Source organism: Podarcis filfolensis (assembly GCF_964270895.1).
Source record: "Podarcis filfolensis genome assembly, chromosome: 3".
Classification (NCBI taxonomy): Eukaryota; Metazoa; Chordata; class Lepidosauria; order Squamata; family Lacertidae; genus Podarcis; species Podarcis filfolensis.
Window position 1 is genome coordinate 78,028,479 of NC_139606.1, and position 21,026 is coordinate 78,049,504.

The following is a 21,026-nucleotide window of genomic DNA, read 5'->3' on the forward strand; positions in this document are numbered from 1 at the left end:
CAGTGAGTCACAATCGGCTCTCTCAGTCATGACCCACATCTTTTCCACATTTGTCTACCTTTGTATGGTACAAACAGCTTTCTTCTTCTACAACCGAAGCTGGAGTGGTATTTCCACATGGATAACTCCAGAAAGCCAACTTCTTGGGTGGTGCGGTGTCCCATTGGACATGACTTGTTTCCATTATTGAACATCCTCCTCTGTTACTGATAGGCGAGATGGAAGAGTGAAACACTTAGAGGATTCCAGAACAGACTGATAGCCTGTTGATGGATTAGAGTGGTGGCAGTTGCTGGAAAAGGATTTTAGGAAACCACTTATTAGAAGCTGTGCTTTCCTGACAGCTCAGGGGGTAGCAGATCCACTTGGGTGCTCTGCAATGGTCTCAGGTTTTCTTTAACTACTCTCTGACTCTGTCTCCAAGGTTTTCAGCTGTTTTAAAGAAGTGTTCAGAAATCATGATATACCTCACCAAAGCACAATACATTCCTTCCTTCATATATCAGCAAGGCCTTGTGTTATGGCTTCTTTTCACTAGCACACACATAACACCAGGCTGTACTCCCACCTGACAACTGCTGTTGTCTTTGAGGACAGCCTCAAAGTCAATAGTGTAAGTGTAAGTGTGTGTGTATGTGTGTGATAGGCAAAGATTTTATGCACTGACACACACACACACTTACTTTTGTGAGTTTCCCCCCAGAGGGGGTGTGGAAACCGAAATTACAGTGTTTGCCTATTTTTCAGTGATAGGTCCTGGGAAGGAAATGAAACGTACTGTACATGTATTGCCAAGGCAACCTAGTGCCTTCCATCATCCCATACCATGGTGGAGTCATTGCCCACTCTTCCCCCCCCCCCAAGCAACTTTTAATTATTACAATAGACACATTTACTTGTCTTCTGGCTTGTTGAAGCAGTATGTCAAGCAGCACTTGCCACAGTAATGTCTGTCAAAGTGGCTAGCCATGAATACTCCAGCCCCACATTCCTCGGAGGGACACTCGCGCCGCAGGCGGCTGATTTTCCCATTCTCATCCACCTTATAGTACTTAAGGACAGCGACGTTTCACCTTCTTTCTCTTATGCTTATTCTTCTTAGGAGTAGTGTAAGACTTCTTCTTCCTCTTCTTTGCTCCACCACTAAGTCTCAGCACAAGGTGAAGGGTCGACTCCTTTTGAATGTTATAATCAGACAGAGTGCGCCCATCTTCCAATTGTTTCCCAGCAAAAATCAATCGCTGTTGATCAGGAGGAATTCCTTCCTTATCCTGAATCTTGGCTTTGACCATTGCCCACTCTTTCAGCGCAGTGCAGCAAGACAGGAAACACATCACTTTAGGGGAAGCTTTCTTAATGTGAGAATCTTTAATCCAGTTTATAACATCTTCCTGCAGAAAGCTCCCTCAACTGTTCTGCAGTTCTAGGCTCGTACAGAGCCGTGCTGATCTGTGATAGCGCATTTACCACTGGCCACCATAAAAGAGTTTATTTAAAAAGCTTTTTTTCCTTCCAGTAGCACCTTAAAGACCAACTAAGTTAGTTCTTGGTATGAGCTTTCGTGTGCATGCACACTTCTTCAGATACACGTGTATCTGAAGAAGTGTGCATGCACACGAAAGCTCATACCAAGAACTAACTTAGTTGGTCTTTAAGGTGCTACTGGAAGGGAAATTTTTTTTTTTTTGTTTTGACTATGGCAGACCAACACGGCTACCTACCTGTAACTGTTTAAAAAGCTTATAATACTAAAGAATTACAGTGGCTCTGATACAAACCAGAAGGCTAAAAGTTAGAAAGCAATAGATCCATATGCATTGTTGTAAGAGTGCATGCCAGTGTGGTATAGTGGCTAAAGTGTTGGACCATGAAGTGGGATACCAGGGTTTGAAGCCCTGTTCAGCCAAGAGGCTCATGCACTAGGCTACTCATTGCCTCTTAGCCTAACCTACCTCACAAGGTTGTTGTGGAGAGAACCATGTACTTAACCTTCAGCTCCTTGGAGAGAAAGGTTAAGTACATGGTTCTCCCCACAATAACCTTGTGAGGTATATGTGCCAAGCAGCAAACAGTGAATCACCTCCAGATGATAAGACCTTTCAGCCAAGGACAGGTAAGTTCTAGAGTGAAGAGACCTATTTGGTCTCCCCCCTGCTGTTTTTATACCCTATTTTTTTTTCAGCATTCCAGCTCCTAAAATATGTAACTCATGATGCTAAGCCTCCAACGCATATAGATGGCCTGATGCACCTCAGAGGCCATGCCTATTTCTAATTTTTGCAGATGCTATGAAACTGGCCGAGTTCCTCTTTCCCTATATCCTGATGTGTAACTAATTTCTTGTCCTGTCCTGTACCATCCTGTCCACCCAAAATAGGTCCTGCCTAACCAAACCATGTTGGACAGCAACTCTTAGCAATGTCCTTCCATGCACCAACTTTCCTCCTTACCTTCCAATTTCAGTTCCCCATTTTCACTGTACTCCTGAAGACTTATCCTGTTGTTCCAAATTCATGTATCAGAATATACCCGTATTTTTGTATCAGTACTTTTCCTTCATCCTAGACTTGCCCTTTTGCCTAGATTCATCTGCCCTGGCATCACTTTCTCTTTTCCTCTGTTTTAGTTAAGCTCCCATCAGCAAGTTTGCACTTTGTCCTTCCTAAGAATCTTAAGCTAACAGCAAAAGACACTTTTGAAAACAAGGTATCAGAATGTCAAGTATAGTTTTCCAAAATGAGTAGGGGTCTTAGGGTCCTGCCGGTCTGCTGTGAGTAAATACTGGGTTAGATGAAGAACTAGTTTGACCCCGGTGTAAAATGAGTAGGGGTCTTTGGGTCCTGCACAATGCCCTCACTGTGGCTTCAGCCCTCCCTCTTCCCCTTCTCTTCCCCTATCGCCCTTCTCCTGGAACTTCTCACTGCTCATGGAAGTGAAGAGAACCCAACAATATATTATGTGTCTTCCTCCTTTCAGCTGTGTATTGGAGAAAGCATATCCAAAAAGAAATATCAAACATAGGTCAAAATGCAAATGGATCAATATGATTGGCCACTGGAAATGTTAAGCATCAACTTTCTTTAGAGCTAATTTTCAGACCACACGAGACATATCTTGTTAAGATGAAGTTGAGTTCTGATTTATACGTTCTCTTTGGAGTTCCTTATTAAACTGTCACTCAGAGAGTACAGGAGTGGAAAACCCATTACTGATTTAATTAGGTCTGTGGCACTTTCAGCCTAATAGTGGCAGTTGCCAGCATGTGGCCTAGCATATCTATTACCAGTGTAGGAACACTGACTGAGCTGAATTGTAAAGACCTTGTGTATGCTAGGTCTGAGTTATAAAAACCTAGTGTATGACACACAGGCGGGGGGAGTCACGTGGCTCCTGATTCTGCTAAGAGTTCTTTTGAAACACAAACAAAGCTTCAGGGGTTAGATTTGTGGAAAACAACAGGGAATAACACACACACATATATTTAAAAGCTAGTCTCCCCTCCTCGTTGTTGCTCAGTGTTTTACTTGTTGTCCAATAAGGCTTGCTTTATTTGTTTGTTTGTTTGTTTTTGTTTGCAATAAAGCAGCAAATACTGCTATTGCTTCTTAGCACTTATGTAACCCTTTTAATCTACAAAGTGTTTTGCTGCTTCTGTTATAAAAGCTACTTTGTAGCCACTGCCATTTCCATTTCATAGGTGAGAATCCGGCAACTGAACGACAGAAGATGGACACAACCATTGTACCAAGGCTGTCAATATCCCAGAAACACTGGCCTAGACAGAAGTCTAAGCAAAATTGACTGTTGCTCATTCAACATGACAGTTCAATGTCCATTTATAAAATGATACCCTACAGCATCTGACAAAACTTGCTGCGAGAGATTTCCTACAGTCTTGCTGAATAATAAACTCTCTCCATTTTGTTCAGCTATACGATTTTTGAAGAGCAAACAAGGTATCTTATGGTAGTCAACAGCAGAAAGTAAAAGGTTCACGTGACAAAAAGCCTTTAGAGAATGATCTGCTGGGAAATGCTCCATTGTTCTTGTGCATCTCCATTCATTTTAAAGAGGTTTAAACAGAAGCACTTCCCGCTGGATTATGCTGGGTTGTGTTTTTGCCGGGAATTCGTAAGCGGTAATATTGTTTATATATTTTAAAATAAAAAGCGAACTGTTTCCACTAGATTTCCACGAAGTCTTCAGAAATCTCTTCCAGCATTTTGTTGTTGTTTAGTCATTTAGTCGTGTCTGACTCTTCGTGACCCCACGGAACAGAGCATGCCAGGCATTAACCCATGCCATATGTACGTCATTTACACTTAAAAAGTGAGCTCAGCTTTAGATAGTGTGGTTGTACTTTATATATGGTACAGTGGTACCTCGGGTTAAGAACTTAATTCGTTCCGGAGGTCCGTTCTTAACGTGAAACTGTTCTTAACTTGAGGTACCACTTTAGCTAATGGGGCCTCCCACTGCTGCCGCGCCACTGCACCGCGATTTCTGTTCTCATCCTGAAGCAAAGTTCTTAACCTGAGGTACTATTTCGGGTTAGTGGAGTCTGTAACCTGAAGCGTATGTAACCCAAGGTAACACTGTACTATAGAGGGCTTTTGCTGCTGAAGCACACAGCATAGCAGTTTGAAAGCATACCAGTGCAAGTAGATAAATAGGTACCGCTGTGGTGGGAAGGTAAACGGTGTTTCCGTGTGCTCTGGCTTCCATCACAGTGTTCCGTTGCGCCAGAAGCAGTTTAGTCATATTAGCCACATGACCCAGAAAAGCTGTCCGCAGAGAAACACCAGCTCCTTTGGCCTGAGAGTGGAGATGAGCGCTGCACTCTACAATCGAATTCAACTGGACTTAACCGTCCAGGGGTCCTTTACCTTTATCTTTAACTAAAAGGGAGATAACTCTGTTCTCATATCCAATTTGTTGATTATCCATTTTACATGTTTTTTCTCACTGCTGTTGGTGATTTAACTATCATTGGTTTTGTAGTTTATATTGCATGTCTTTTTATCTTATGTTGTAAACTACTCTGAGGATGGTGGTCAAAGAGCGTAAATAAATTAGCAGTATTGGTAGCTTCTTCCCAACTAAAAACTGGTAATATAAGACAGGGATTTCTTCTACATTCATGGTTCCACTTGCAATATACACAGTAAGACACGGGTTAGCAATTAGCTGCTATAATAAGACAATTTACTAGCGAGAGTTAATATTTTGCTCTGAGACTGTTGCTGTCACCTTCAGGAATGCACGGCTGCATCACTAAATGTCAGACAATGATAGATAGAATACAAAGGAGAAAATAATTTTCCTCTTGATTAACTATTCATATTTCATTTGGCAAATTCCTGAGTGAGTATACAAGCTGTTCTCCCCAATCCCCCTCCCCAGTTCCTACTGTTGCCTGATATACTAGCTGAAATGGTCATTGTGAGAAAATTCAGACTTCCATTATTAATGGGCGAGGATAAACTGCCATCACTTAAAAGCCCCGGGACTCTGCTTCACACAATACAGGTGTTTGGCAGACAACTTGCTAACTCATTGTCTTTGTGAAGTGTGAACTATTTGATTCTAAGATTCTCAGTAATTTCCAGTGTTTGCTGCAGCCTAAACATCTTGCTGAATGTGAAGCAAAATGCCTCCATTTTGAAGACACTTTACTTTGTCCTACTGGGGTTCATTATAACTTATTTTAACACAATCAAAAGCCTTTGAGTGAGATTTGACCCTTGCTAAAATGAAGCTCCACAGTCATTCCAAGACTAGCTATTATCTTTCATAAATCTAACCAGATACTTGTCTATTGTAAATGCTATATTTGGTCCAATAACTGCTCAGCAGTGAACAGAGTGATGAAATGGGAAGCAGGATAAGTCTTCTGGAACTTTTAGGTGGGGGGCGGCAGAAAAGCTTTCCTTACTACCACATTATTATGATGAGCTGCACCTGCCAAAATGGTTACTCCTTCATGGCTATTAATGGCATCACATCCTTCTATGCATCCGGTTGCCTGAGCTCTGTTAGATTTATTCAACTATGTTGGAAGAAAACATTTGGTCTTTGGTCCAGATGCCATTGCTATTTTCAGCGATGTATTGAGTTTCCATCTATGCTGTCCGTTCGCACAAAGCAACTCAACTGAAGCTTAACCAATCACACTTTCTTTGCAAGAGTGGCTTAAACATTGTGGGGCACAGCAGATTTCTTAATAGTACTAAAGAATTACTGCCCACAGCTCTCTGCAGTTTACTTAACTGAAAATGTAGCCATTTGTGAAATTGCCTCCGCTGGGGTGATTAAGAAGCATATGGAAACAACAGCAACACAGGTGTACTCATAAGCCTTGGCTTAAGGTGCTTCCAGACAGGTGTTTGTGGGGAAAGTGCTCCTCCTGCATAGCAGGCCCCATCCACACTGGAGTTTGATGCGGATTTGAAGCTGTTTGTGTCTTACAGTGTCCACACAATGCCCTCTTCATCTGAATTGCAGTCTGTACTCTACAACTGCTAAATTTGGGGTCAGGAGTGGGCATGGACCAATGGTACCAAATGGTATGGGAAACAGCCCTACTAGAAAAATTAACCAATAAACTGAAACTGACACGGGGACAAACAGAAGAAGACGCCTTTACCCCGGTATGGCTCCCCTTTATCATATACACAGCCCAACAAGGCAATGACAATAATCCACCAACAGCATACAAATCAATATGGCTAACCTGATCCAAAACACCCACCCACCCCACTCACACACGAAAGCAAAGATCACCACAGCCAATCACAAACAAACAACCACACCTTGGGCCAACCCTGACCTCTCTCACCACCAAAGGAACACAAGTGAACAGCAGAGAACATGCACAAGCAACGCTGACACCAAACCCTACATACACTGAGCAAAATGGAAACATCGCCACCCAACCCCAACCCCACCCATCTTCCCCCCCCCCACTCCTTTTTTTCTCCCCCTAATGTCTCAACAAATGAAATGGATTTGTAAAAATGTTACATGGAAAAAATACAAGAGACATTACACATACTTCTGTAAAACAAGAAAATCTTTAATAAAACAAAAAACAAAAAACTGCTAAATTTGGGGTTTTCCAACCCATATATAATATGATAAGGGGGGAAATCCAGTGTAAAGTTGTTGTCCTACCAAAGCGCAGTGTGTGTTTTGTTTCCATTAGCTCAAAAGAAAGAAAGCCGAGTTGTTGCTGAAGACACATTTGTGGTGGTTAAAAACAAAACAAAACCCAGTACTTTTGTACAGAACTGAATAAAAAAAACATAATTTTTTATGTTTTAGATGGGGGGGGGGCTCTCTCTCTCTCTCAGATGGCATTTTAGTGTGTGGTTATTATTCATACAGGCACATAGCCAATATAATGCAGTCAGTGCTTTTTTTCTAGAAAGAGAGGTGCCAGAACTCACCATGAACACCTCCTTCATTCCCTTCGAATGGCAATGGTACACAATTTACGCACAATGTTCAGTGTGGATAAATTGTCTTCTTATTCCATGTGAGTCAATGAGGCTTTTGAGGGTTATGTTAAAAGCCCAATTTAGACCATGAGTTGATACGATAGTTGCCAGGTGATAGGCTTATCACATGATAAGCTTACCTCCATTGAGAATTACTGCATTCATTTGATAAGAAGGTGATAGCTGATCTGTACAAGCTGTTTCACATATCAGACTTGCAGGTGATAGTATGGTAAATATTGCAGTGCCCCTAGTCACAACAGAGGCACGTGTATAAGGCTTTATCATCCAAACTTTAAGTAATGTGCACATCTCTGGAAAACCTATATAAAAATGATATGCCATTAAGCTCAGAGTAGATGTCTAGATTGGGAGAAAAACCAAATAATAATTTGTGTTCAGAAGAGAGGCAAAGCATGTGTTTTTTAAAAACAAACAAACAAACACAATATGTGTTTAGTATAACATTTACCTCAGGTTCTCCTCTCATCCAGGCACTGGTCAAAGACCTTCAGCCAGATGACTGCACTGCAAGCTCACAGACCACTCCCATCTTTTAATTTATTATTGCAATCTCCTGGTGCTACAGTTTTATGGTTTTAGGTTTTAATACTGATTAACGATTTTGTGGCAGCACTTCTGCCTCACTGTGGGCTTCATAAAACGTATTACAATTTCACTATCCTATGCATGTCACCTTGAATGCCTTGGCAACGGATAGGTAAATTACTAATAAATCTCATGAATAAATAAAACATGGTCAGTTTAATACATGCCTGCTTCACAGACTCCATGCAGGACAGCTGTTGCCACCATAAATATGGAGTATAAAGAAGTTAGAGAAGAGGCTGAAGTTTAGCTTTGGGGTGGGGTGGGGCACTCAGGCAAAATCTGAAACCTGACTACTCAGAAGGAAATCCCATCCAGTTACATGTAGCTGAGTCCCTGGCAGCTGAGTATACATTTGCAACCAATGTATTACCTGCTGAGTGTAATTTCAATGGGGCTTACTTCTGAGAAGATTTGTATATACTTGCACTGAGAGAAAGATGTGAAGAAAATGTTCCTTTGTGTGTGAAATGTTGGAGGGTATGTTTAGATGAACCTTTGTCTAACCAAGGGGTGGGGTATTGCAGGTCTGGGGGCTCTTGCTCTTGAGACTCTCCCTATATAAAATTCCCTCCACAGCCACACCCCTCTTCTTACCAGGTCACACCCCTAACCAGCCCTCGTCCAATGTCCTCCTTAGTTGCTGTTGCCAGGCTTGAATTCTGATAATGCCTTTTGCTTCCCTGGATGGAGAATGCAAATGGGTGTGAGCTGTAGGATAGGAGCTTGCTGTTGTATCCCTGCTCTCTATTCTCAGCATGCTGACTCAGTTTCTGTCAATCCACACACCTTTTGCCCCATATGTTCTAGGCACAGGTACGTGCTTCGAAGGACTGTGCCTGATCAGCTTTTCTTTTCTACCCAGTGTTTTCCCCGCAAAACCCCCCACACACCTAGTAACACCTTGAAATGCGACACGAAAGGAAGTCTGGATGAGCCTTCAGTCTGAAAAAAGCCCCCATCTCCGGGTCTAACCAAATGATTATCTTATCTGTTCCTTTTAATCAAAACCTTCAATAAATTCAGTGATAAAGAGCTTCGTACTTGATACTATACAGATGTCTGCGGAGAAAGACTGTTAGGAGAATGCAACCAGAATGTTACAGCAATTCTTAATGAGCACAAAGAGGAAACAAGATGACCCTCACTCGGATGAAAAATGTCTACCTTTGAGAAGCCATCTCATTATTTCATGAAGTGTTGTTTCATTATATCTACTCTCCTGTCTATTCATTTATTTAGTGTGAACAGCTTTTCAGAGTTGCCCCTGTAGACCTCACATTATTATTTTTTCCCCGATGGCAAGCACTAGATTGTTACTCTCTCTTAGAATCATATTTCTGTTTCTTGTCATTTTCTTTTCCTCTTGCCCTTAATTTACATTATTATTTTATTTCAAAACTTTGTCATTCGGTGCATATCATAACTAAACATTTGAAACATGATTTTTTTTCCTGGAGAGATAAAGATATTATGTTTAAGGTTTATAAAGATGCTTTTTTGCATTGATAGATATTGATAGATTTGTTGTCTACACACACACACACACACACACACACACACACACACACACAAGTTGCTTGCCTGTAATGGAGCTGGTAGTGTCAGGGACTGATGCATGTATAGCAGAGGCAGGAGGGGGGCAGAGACTGGCCCAGGAAAGGGGACCAGTGACTTGCAGGGTTTTGTGTCACCCATGAGGCAGGAGCCAAGGCTGAAGGAAGGGAAGAGTCTGAGCAGTTGGAGACAGAGGAGGGTGCACAGGACGAGCTAGAGGTGGAGGAAGAGGCAGTTCATGCAAGGGGTGGGCGGGGTGAATCCCTGCTATCTCCTGCCCCAATGTGTCCTAGAACCAGGAGAAGCTTGAGGAGACAAGCACTGGAACAACTTCCGTGTAGGAGAAGTCTCAGATTGTGTGTATGCACTTCATCAGACAAGGGTACATAAGCCCGGTGTGTGTGTGTGTGTGTGTGGTCCCACTGTAGTGTCAACTGCTCCACCAGGCACGAACCTGGGAAACTGAATGCTAGCTATGTAGTCGTTAGTAACTTGTGTGTGCATGTATTCTGTGCACCACAGGAGCTGCTGTAAGTGTGCACTTTTGCCAGTAAAGAATTAAACTATCAGTCGTTTGTGCTCCTTGGCTGAGTGTCTGCAGAACAGGAAGCCACAAGGAAGTAATGACAGCATAAGGCAATGCAGGATAAGGACATGGTGGGGCAGCTTTCTGATCAGATGAGATGAGTAACTACAGATATAGAAGACATCTGAAGACAGTCCTGTATAGGGAAGCCTTTTAATGTGTAATGTTTTATAATGTTTTTATATATGTTGGAAGCCGCCCAGAGTGGCTGGGGCAACCCAGTCAGATGGGTGGGGTGCAAATAATAAAACCATCACCACCACCACCAATTCCTACACATCTGGATTCAGCTCCCAAATATGTGGGTGCGTGGAGAGTAAGGTGTAAGCAAGCACAATATTTGGCAGTACTGCAATACAGGATGGCCTTAGTTTCCAATTTTTCCAGTTTGTGGAGCTTGAGCCAACATCTTATACTGACAGATCTTTAAAAATAATTTAATATATGTAGACATAAAACGTTGAGTGGACACTTGGAAAATCAGGACCCTTGGAGGATGTGGGTTTTATACACAAGCACAGCAACCAGCTGGGGCTACTATTACATAAAAGTTTGCATTTGTTTGGTCCAAGCATCAAGTCTGTTATTTCTAAAGGCTTGCGGGTCATCCAAGCAGAAGCTTCACTGATTCTTAAACAAACTCACAATGCACATGAAAATTCCTGAAGGAGACCACTTCACAGCTGCTGCTGTGCATCATTTCAAAGTGGGAAGATTAGGGTGAGAAGATGAAAGAAAGGGGCAGATAACCATCTGCAAACAGCACACAAATGGGGATGGGTGGAATGCAAGGGCATACGGAGGGCTAGTTCACCTTTAACAACTGCATGACAGGCAAGCTCCGCAGAATTTCTTCCAGTTGTGGTGCTTTCACAGGCACACATTAACTCTGCCAGAAAAAGATGAAAACCTATCTGTGGGTTTGGGGACATGACAAGTAAGTGTATATAGAATTGCTAATCAACTAGAAAAGAAACAAAAACCTGTCTGCCCAGTTTTCTTCTGTGCCAACTGCAGGGAAAGCAAGAAGAAAGATTTGTGGTTTTCCCTTCAGCCGTTTCTGTTTTCATTTGGTTTAGCTGTACTCAATACTTGGCTCAATAGATACTAGCTTTGCGCTGGACCTTGTCCTCAGGGTTATTTTAGGGGCCCCGGATCTAGCTCTTTCCTCTGGGCCAGTGGCGTAGCGTGGGGGGTGCAGGGGGGCCCGGGCGCACCGGGCGCAACATCTGGGGCTTAGGGTTAGGGGGCGCAAATCCACGGGTTAGGGGGTGCAAATTACTTGCCTTGCCCCGGGTGCTGACAATCCACGCTACGCCACTGCTCTGGGCTCCACCCAAGTATCCCCAGCTGGCCCAAGACATTTTGCTGCCTTTCCCTTTCCATATACAAAAGCTGATCACTCTGACTATTGACTCTTCCTTCAAGCATCCTCCCCCACATCTGGGGGGAACCTGGGTAGTTTAAGGGGCACAGGTCAGGTGGCATGCCATAGACCTCATTCTCCTCCAAGACCTTGTGGTTGCTCCCTGTCTTCCAGCATCTGCCACCTGACACAGTTGCCTAATAACAGGGCCGGCCCTGCAAGTATCAGCAAAGAAGTGGGTGGGGGAGGAGGAAACAGGAAACATTCTAAGAACAATTACCATTTAAAACATAAGAAACAGTTGCATTTAAAACCATTGTTTACCAGTTCAAATTGGCACCCGCCATCACGGACACTTTTTCCTTATGTCTACATTCCTGCACACATTGTGTTTGGTTGGAGAACCAAATTTAGAGAAATACAAATCCTGAAGGATATCTGTTTTTCAGTTTGCGTATAGTTTTAGAATGTGTGGATTACATGGTTTGCATTATATGCAAATCAAATTACATTTTCCCCTTGTCCCTATCAAAGGGTGTATTCGACTTTTTAATGGGAAATATAGAGAGGACGGATCTTATTTTTCCTCTTAAAAGGCAGGTAAAAATATTGTTCCATTCTCCCACAAAACATCTTTTACCAGGTTCACATGCGTTAATATAAATGAACTGCATTACAAAACATATTTCGGTTTCTTCAGCAAATTCACACTGTCCTCTCATTTGTAAGTTGAATTTTCTGAAAGATTTTTTAAATGGCTTTGAAAAAGCCTCAGGCTTTCAAAGAAGCAACTTTAAAAACCTGTCACTGACTTAAACAACTGCGTAAGCAAACTCACCTTTTTTTTTCTAACAACAAAGGTACCTTTTAATAAGACATGAATCACTCCCCTGTACAATAATCCTTTTTGCGTAGTATAAAGTGACAATTTCATAATCAGTCTTTCATTTATTTACAATTCCCAGGAAAGAGCAACTTAATCCTTAATCGAAAGGTCATTCTTCAAGGTATGGCGCTTTCAAATCCGCTTTCTAGATTCACCCATTGACCTCAAGTGGCAGTGTTTATGATCTAGGACTCTGGATGACTAAACTAAACCAGCTTTCTTTGGGCAAGAAAAAAACACTGCAGCACATTTTATAAAAGATATTTTACTTCAGCCCCCTTCATACATTACTAGTGCAAAGTGGCAAAATAAATAGAACCAGGGCTTGCCACCCTCGCATTGTTTTCCAAGCCTGCCTACCACCAACCCTCACCCCCTTGTCAGACTCCCACCCTATATACCTCACTCAATACCTGCCCACTCCCCTCATGGCTCCTTCCATCCCCAGCCATCCCTGCCTACTCACCACCCAGCAGCAGTCATGCAAACTGCATGACAGCTTCCATTTTTTATGTATACAGGAAGGAAGAGCTGTGAGGCCTACTCCCGCTGTCCTGACTGGAAGTTTCCCTGGATCCTGGAGCCCTCAGTGATCAAGATTCCATGATCTGAGGAAAATTTCAGACATAGAAGTCTAGCCAGGAAGATTCCCTATCGTAAGCACACATACTAATGGGGTGTCATGCAGCATGGGGTGTGTGGCCCTATACACCCGGATTTTCCCTGACATTAGTGGGATTTCAAAGGCGGAATTGACGTCCTGGGGGAATTTCTGAAAGTTGGCGCCTTGTGCTGTATCAAAAGCAAGTACAAGCCTTTTTTTCGCGGTGGGGGAGTCAACAACCTTTGGGTTGCCCTGCCCTACACTACCCCCCCTTTCTACACACTTTCCCCCTTTACATGGGGCTAATAATCTGTGAAGATCATATACCATAGTTTCCCTTTTCCCAACACATACAGTGGTACCTCTGGATGCGAACGGTATCTGTTCCAGAGCCCCGTTCGCATCCTGAAGCGAATGCAACCCGCGTTCGGCATCTGCACGGGTCACGATTCGCCGCTTCTGCACATGCGCGTGACGTCATTTTGAGTGTCTGCGCATGCGAGAGCAGCAAAACCCGGGAGTAATGTGCTCCGTTACTTCCGGGTTGCCGCAGAGCGCAACCCGAAAATACTCATCCCGAAGCTATTTCAGCCCGAGGTATGACTGTATTGAGAACCCATTGCCAGTCGCAACTGCCCAAAATGTGAATACCTGGTGAAATAAATGCACATGCAATCTTCACGCAAGACTGTGCAAGTCCCTTTGTTCCTGTGTAAGTAAACTACAAGTGTGAAACGGCCTTGAGGGGTGCTAAATTGAGGGAGGTTTAACTTGCTGCTAATGTGCTAAGGAAAAAAAAATCTATTTTGGAGCAGGAGGTTTTCACTTTCATGCTAAAGATTCCATACGAGCAAGCAAATGCCTCTGGTGACCACAAAATAGTCCATACAACTTCTTTGCGTTCCCTGAGAATAACTGAGTGGAATTGTAACTCTCTGTGACACAGAGCAGAAAGATTGCTACAGATTAAAGATATATAAACAAACTAATCACAGATAATGATCAGAAGCCCTCATTGTGCAAATTCTTCTTTGGGAGTGAATAGCAGTGGTGGTAGAATGCCAGTTATACGTCAGTGTTGTATATGGCACTGTTCCCTTACTTCTGCTGGTATAACTATCTCCCATGCATTACAGTACTTATGACTACTAGTAGCAGCCACAGTAGCTCTTGTCTATGTACACACACCTGAGAGGAGTTAACAACACAATGGAGTCTTAATCCCTGTCACATTTAGTACAACTCTGTAACATTTTTATTATCATTATTTAACAAAACATGTTTACTATTATTCTCTGCCGAAGAGGTTCAAGGAGTTCCAGGGATACAATTTCTACCTGAAATATTACTTGGGGACACACAAGATCATGAAGGACCGCAACACAATGGAGCTTTATGCTTATCCTGGCAATTCTGATGGCACAGGTACAGCAGATAACGTAAAGAGAATCTGGAAATGAAATGAAGTTTTCATCTCTAAAAACAATCTCCCAAAAGGTTCTCACTTTATTTTCATATGGGTTAGCTAACATACTAAGACAAGGACACTTAAGCCAGCTAATAAGAAGTTTTCCCCCGTCCAGGTTTCCTGAGCAGCTCCAGCAAATGTGGTAGTGGTATTTTTGTGTGCAAAATATTTCCACATTTGGAGGAATGTGCATCGTGTGAGCCCAAACATGCTTTGGGAAAAACAGGCAAACCAAGAGCAAGTTCAGAACTGAGGCTGCACTGCCAAAGTATATTCTTTAATTAAAAGAAATCTGGGCATTGTAGTTTACCCCTTTACTGAGATACAACTCCCAGCAACCCTTAACAAACTACAGTGCCCAGAATTCTTTGAAGGATGGAAATGTGCTTCAAAGGTGCTTTAAAGGTATAGTATGTACACAGCCAGAGAGAGGCTGAAAGGGGGGCAGCAGCAGAGAAGTTTCCTAGGGCAAGACAGGAGAGGTGAATCCCCAGTGGTGATTAATAGTTTTAGCCTTTAAAACAAACTCTGATGGATGCCTCATGGGAACGTGCACTTTAAAAATGTCCATTTTGCTTTATTTATGCTGTTTAGTTAACTGACAGCTCCATTCATTTCATTTTCTATTCACTGTTGTCTCATTTGTCTCATTTCTCTTTCATTACTACTTCACTTGTCTGTCATTTATTTTATTTCAACATTGATTACAATGGAGACCCAACCTATCTTCCAATACCTACATTTGGAGTGTCCCATACAAATGGCATGGGATATTCAGGTTCTGTCCAGTAAGTTCTCAACTTACACACATTTAACTTGTTTGCATTCAGCTTTATGTGCTTGGAAAAAAATAATAATAAATGAAAAAGAGGTGGAAAGGGTGAAGGCTTCTGAGAAAAAAGACTTTGGCAATCCACCCCCCCACACACACACACGATGAACCCAATGTGTTTTGACTATATGTGATTTGGCTTTAGGCAATCTCCAGAATGTAACCTCTACATAAGTTGCTGGCTTACTGTACTACTCACCTACAGAATCAGACTTGCCACATTTTGGACAGTCCCCCATTTTATGAGCAAAAATGAGTGACAAGATTTATGCTTCAGTTTTCATGTCTTGTCAGTTTCAGAACTCTCCAAAATCTTCAACCAAACCACCCACACCCCCAGAATGTTCCCTGGATAACAATGTGCATAAAATTGCTAAGCATGTCATTGCAACGCCTTCTCTCACTTTCAGGAACCCCCCTATTAGAAATGCACGACAGAAAGTAAATGAAAAGATTTTAATTTATTGCTCCCATTTGTTTCTACATTTTCATTCACTTTCCTGTGGAAACAAATAAGTGTGCATTTGATTCAATCTTTTGCTCATTTTAGGAATGAATGGATAGACCTATGCCTGGTGTGTTTTGAGCAAAATTGCTCTTCCTGAGAGGTGATAGTTGAGGATGGAAGCAGCTGATATATTGCAAATCCATACCGAGGCTCTGAATTAATTGTTCTGCAGAAAGGTTGTTTAGGAAACACACACAAATCTCTTGGAATATGCAGTGTCTGACAACAGGCCCCTTTGTGTTGTCAGTCAGCCCAGTTGAGGTTCAAAACGGCACGTAAGGCGATACATATCAATGGTAAGCTGCGGTAAGAAAACCACTGCCTAAAATCTATGAAACATGATGAAGTTAGACATTTTCTTTCTTCTTCTATATCTATATGGGAATCTGGCCAATTATTTCTGGGGCTACCCTAGGGGAGAAGTCCCTGCCTGAAAAGTGGGCAACCTGTTGAGGATTATCACGATTGAAGCACCTGGCATGATTGCTGAGGTCTTTTCTGTTGGAATACCCAGTTGTGTATTATTAATGCAGTCATTTAAAATGGCTGTCAACATGCCTCCTATGTAACTTTTCATCATACTCTTCCATACCTAAACCTTTGGAGGAATAGAAGCAAGCATCCTATTCTCCTCTCCTAGCAGAATGTCTTGCCATGAGCAGACTCACAGGGGCCCTGGACAGGGCCATCTTACCCATAGGCGCTAGGGGTGCAGGGCACCTGGGCACCAGGCTCTCAGGGGCTCCAGGCCGAGAGTCCGAGGCCTGAGAGTTGAGTCCAGGGAAGAGCCCACCCATCGGTCGGAGTGCTGCAACAGGCTCTTCTGCACTGTGAGTTCGGGGGCAACCAAGCCAGCGAGACACAGAGGTGACCAGCCGGCTCCGCCCTCCTGCACACCTGGGACTGGGCAACCTGGGGGGGTCTGGGTGGATCTTTGCACCCTGGCGCCGCATATGCTTAAGACAGCCCTGGCCCTGGAGGTGGTGTTGCAGGAGGGACTCTTAAGCCATGGGAGGTATTCTGTGTTGCATAAGCGAAAAGGCAGCTTGCACAATAGATCTTTCTCTTCCACTCCCCCAAAGTTGGGTGGAGGCATCTTGCACCAGTGGAGCAAAAGAGCCATTCACCTGATTTCAGGCAGTTCCCTCCTTCCACTGCAGCCCTGGACAACACAGACCACAACATATATGACCACAACACAGGCCCTCCAAGTGACCCTATTTTCCAGGGACAGTCTCAGATTTACAGAAGCTGTCCAGTTTCTAATTTGATCCTGGAATGTCCCACTTTTCCTTAGGATGTCCCTATTTTAATCAGAGAAATGTTGGAGGGGATGGAGTTATGTGACCCCTGAGCCAAGGAAATAAGTAACCATACAACCTTCAGAAGACATCTGAAGCCAGCCCTAAATAGGGAAGTTTTTAAAATGTTTAATGTTTTTAATATATGTTGGAAGCTGCCCAGAATGACTGGAATATCCCAGTCAGATGGGTGGGGTATAAATAATAAAATAATTTATTAGCAGCAGCAGTAGCAGTATTAATATTAGTATTATTGTGATTACTATTATTAAATAGGACACCCCTATTTTCATTGGAGAAATGTTGGAGGGTATGTGGACTATCTCTGGAGAGATTTTTCAGGGGTTGCAGGTAAGAGAATGAGCTTATCTTCTGCTCCTGCAGTGTTGGATATAGTCCTGTGCATGTAAGGTTTCTCTTTAAAACTACCAAAATACCATCACAAAACTGTAAAAAGTATTTTATTTCTCCTTTGATGTTGTCATATGGTTGTTCCCTTTTCAAAGGAAGGGATGGAGAAGCCTTCTGTAGCGTTTCTTTTAAAACATCACTGAGGTCTGTAAGCATATTGCAATTATCGCCATACTTTAAACCACCAATCCGAAACCCATTTACTTGGGAGTAAACCGCATCGAACTCAACGGGAGTTACTTCTGAGTGGACTGTAAAAGGTCATCATGAGCCATGGCAAAGAGAGAATTCTGAGCAGGCACTCCTTTGGAAAGCACAGTGGCTTTCTTTGTGCATTATAATGGATATCTGAGCATAAAGGTTCCCGGCAAGAGGTGTTGATTGCCACTAGTTATCTGGTTTGCACTCTGCAAGCAGCAACTCCTGAAACCTGTTGGAAAGCTGGCACAAGGGCAGACCCCTTTGATAAACTGAGCCATTAATTTGTCTTTCTTTATCTAAGTGTTTTGGGTACCATCCAACATAACAGTACGACATAAGCTCATTTATCTGTGTGAACTGGATTATATTTCCTTTGATGTTAGGTTCAATTTATGAACCCTGTGGTCCAGTGGCTAATATGTTTGTTTGAATGAAAAAAATAATAAATCTGTTTCAGAAGTCTGCTGTGCCCTGAAGTTCACCAGTGTATCCTTGCTCAGTGGGTATCCTTGGAGAAATCACTGACTGACTTTTGGCCTAATCTCCCCTCCCCTCATCTTCATAGAACTCCAGGAGGCAAGTGAAGGCTTATTTACTCTGCCAGGCATTTTGTGACCTTTGCTGCTGATTCTAGTATGATTGTTCCATTAGGGATTAGCTACATGTGACATTAATGGTGTGATTAACAAGCATGGTGTATGTTTTTAAATATTAAATACCGGGTGCAGGAAGAAGGGAGGATAATTATTCTCAAGAATGCAGTGTGTATGAAAGGAGAGGCTTAAACTTCCCCTCCCAAGCCACAATATCATTTATGATCTCCCCATATGTAAACCAAGAGGACATTTTTGGCTATGGGTTCAGGGGGGCGCATTCTCCTAAATTGCAAATAAATAAGCTGAGTACCGGTAAATGTATGCACAGCAGGCTTTTCTTCCCATATGACATAAACCCTGTTTTTAGTAGGAGTGAGTGGTAGGGCATCATTCTGTACTTCTCCACAGGTGGCAAAATGTATTGGGCTGGCCCTACTCTGTATGTACTGTGTTCTTAAGTATATGTGTGTGTCCCTGGTATTTAATTTTTAAAAACCCATAAAATGATTGCAGATCATGCCATTAAAATCCGGTGCATGTAGACCCTTACATCTAATTTTATTAATTGCTTTGTTGGATTCTATGTGGACTTGTGTTGCTGTTGTTGCATTTGTGCATGTATATCACTATGAAAGTGAAAATGGGTTTTGAGATTTTGCCGAGGTGTTGGTTAAAGGTAAAAGGACCCCTGACCATAGGTCCAGTCGCGGACGACTCTGGGGTTGCGGCGCTCATCTCGCTTTATTGGCCGAGGGAGCCGGCATACAGCTTCAGGGTCATGTGGCCAGCATGACTAAGCCGCTTCTGGTGAACCAGAGCAGCGCACGGAAAGCCATTTACCTTCCCGCTGGAGCAGTACCTATTTATCTACTTGCACTTGGACGTGCTTTCGAACTGCTAGGTTGGCAGGAGCAGGGACTGAGCAACAGGAGCTCACCCCGTTGCAGGGATTCGAACCGCTGACCTTCTGATTGGCAAGTCCTAGGCTCTGTGGTTTAACCCACAGCGCCACCCGCGTCCCATGAGGTGTTGGTTAGTGTACAGTAAATCTAGCTGGCCTGATTTGGACAGGTCCCAACTTTAAATGTTTGTAAAGCTATAAAACCACAGTGAGGACCTCATCATTCCAAAAGACCAGACTCTTTGGGGAAATGGGTTGAATGGGGGCACATATATCACACTTCCAGGGTTAATTCCTGTCATCATTCATGACATAAGTGTAGCCACTGTGTGTGGCTGTGATAACACAGGATATTTACAAGTGACTTACATAATGTCGAGAACAACTGGTTTGGGGTGGTTTCACAGTTGTACAGTGCTGTCATACGCATTGTGGAAGGATACATAAATGCTGAGATTTGATAACATACATCAGTCACACAGGCATAGTAATTCTGTGCCAGTTCTACAGGTGAATGTTCTACCTGCCAGTTTTTGTATTTATACATTGATGAACAGAGGTGGCCAACACGGTGCCCTCCAGATGTTGTGGACTCCAATGAACATCTACCCCAGCCAGCAAGACCAATGGTAATGGTGGACACTGTAGTCCACAGAATCTGAAGAACCAGTGGCTACCCTTCTTCTAGATTCTAGAACATCAACATCAATCTTTCTGAGCTTATGCAATGTTCATTTCCAATGAAAGAGACATAACTTTTTAAAGTAGGTTCAACTGCCTATGTGCTTTTTGGTGGCAGGCCAAGACAGTATGTTTTAGTAGCTTATATTACAAAGCTACATTATGCTAAGATGAAAATTTTTCAATTAAATTTGATCATTTTTATAGATTTTCCTATAAAAATTCAATAGGGATTTCATGTTAGCTCTGAAGAATTGCTTGTGCTGCTTTCAGGTACTTGGTATACCAGTATAACGGGCTTTCCATGAATCACAAAAGTTTTCAATAGCTTTTAAGTCTTCTCAAATCTGTCATGACAGAGGAACAGCAGCAGGATTACATGCAGTATCTTATACAACTTACAAGATCTGAGAGGTTAAGTGATTTGTCCAGACAACTCCAGGGTACTCACATAGACTTTATTGCAGTTGTGGGAGGGCAATGCAGTTTTGACAAGACTAGTTTTAATGTATTTTATGAGAAAAGAAAGTTAAATATATGCCTTTGGGCTACAGCAGCCAAGGCTGCAATCCTATGTGCATTTTCTTCAGACTTAGCCCTCATAGACTCAATGGGCCTGACTTTTGAGTAAGCATGCTTAGGTTTGGACTGTAATAGTCCTTTATTGCTGTATACTTGTGGAAAGTTTCCAAGTTTGCTTTTGAAGAACTTTTGCCTATATGGACAAAAAAATACCGTGTCCATCTCCCAAAGTATCACAAATAAAAATAATAAACATTATGCATTTGAAAATACAAGAGCTCAGGAGCAGCTGAAACAGACTCCTCTCCAAATATAATCACCATTTTTTTTAAAAAAAAAACTGTTTTCAATCAAGAATGGGCTTATCAGAGCCCCCAACCGCAGCAAAAGGCAACAGCAGCAAACAAGCACAGAAAGCTATTTCATCAAGGAGGCAGAGGTACCCTTCAGCCATTTATTTCTCCCTCTTTCAAGCTTAATTCCCAAAATACAATGCAA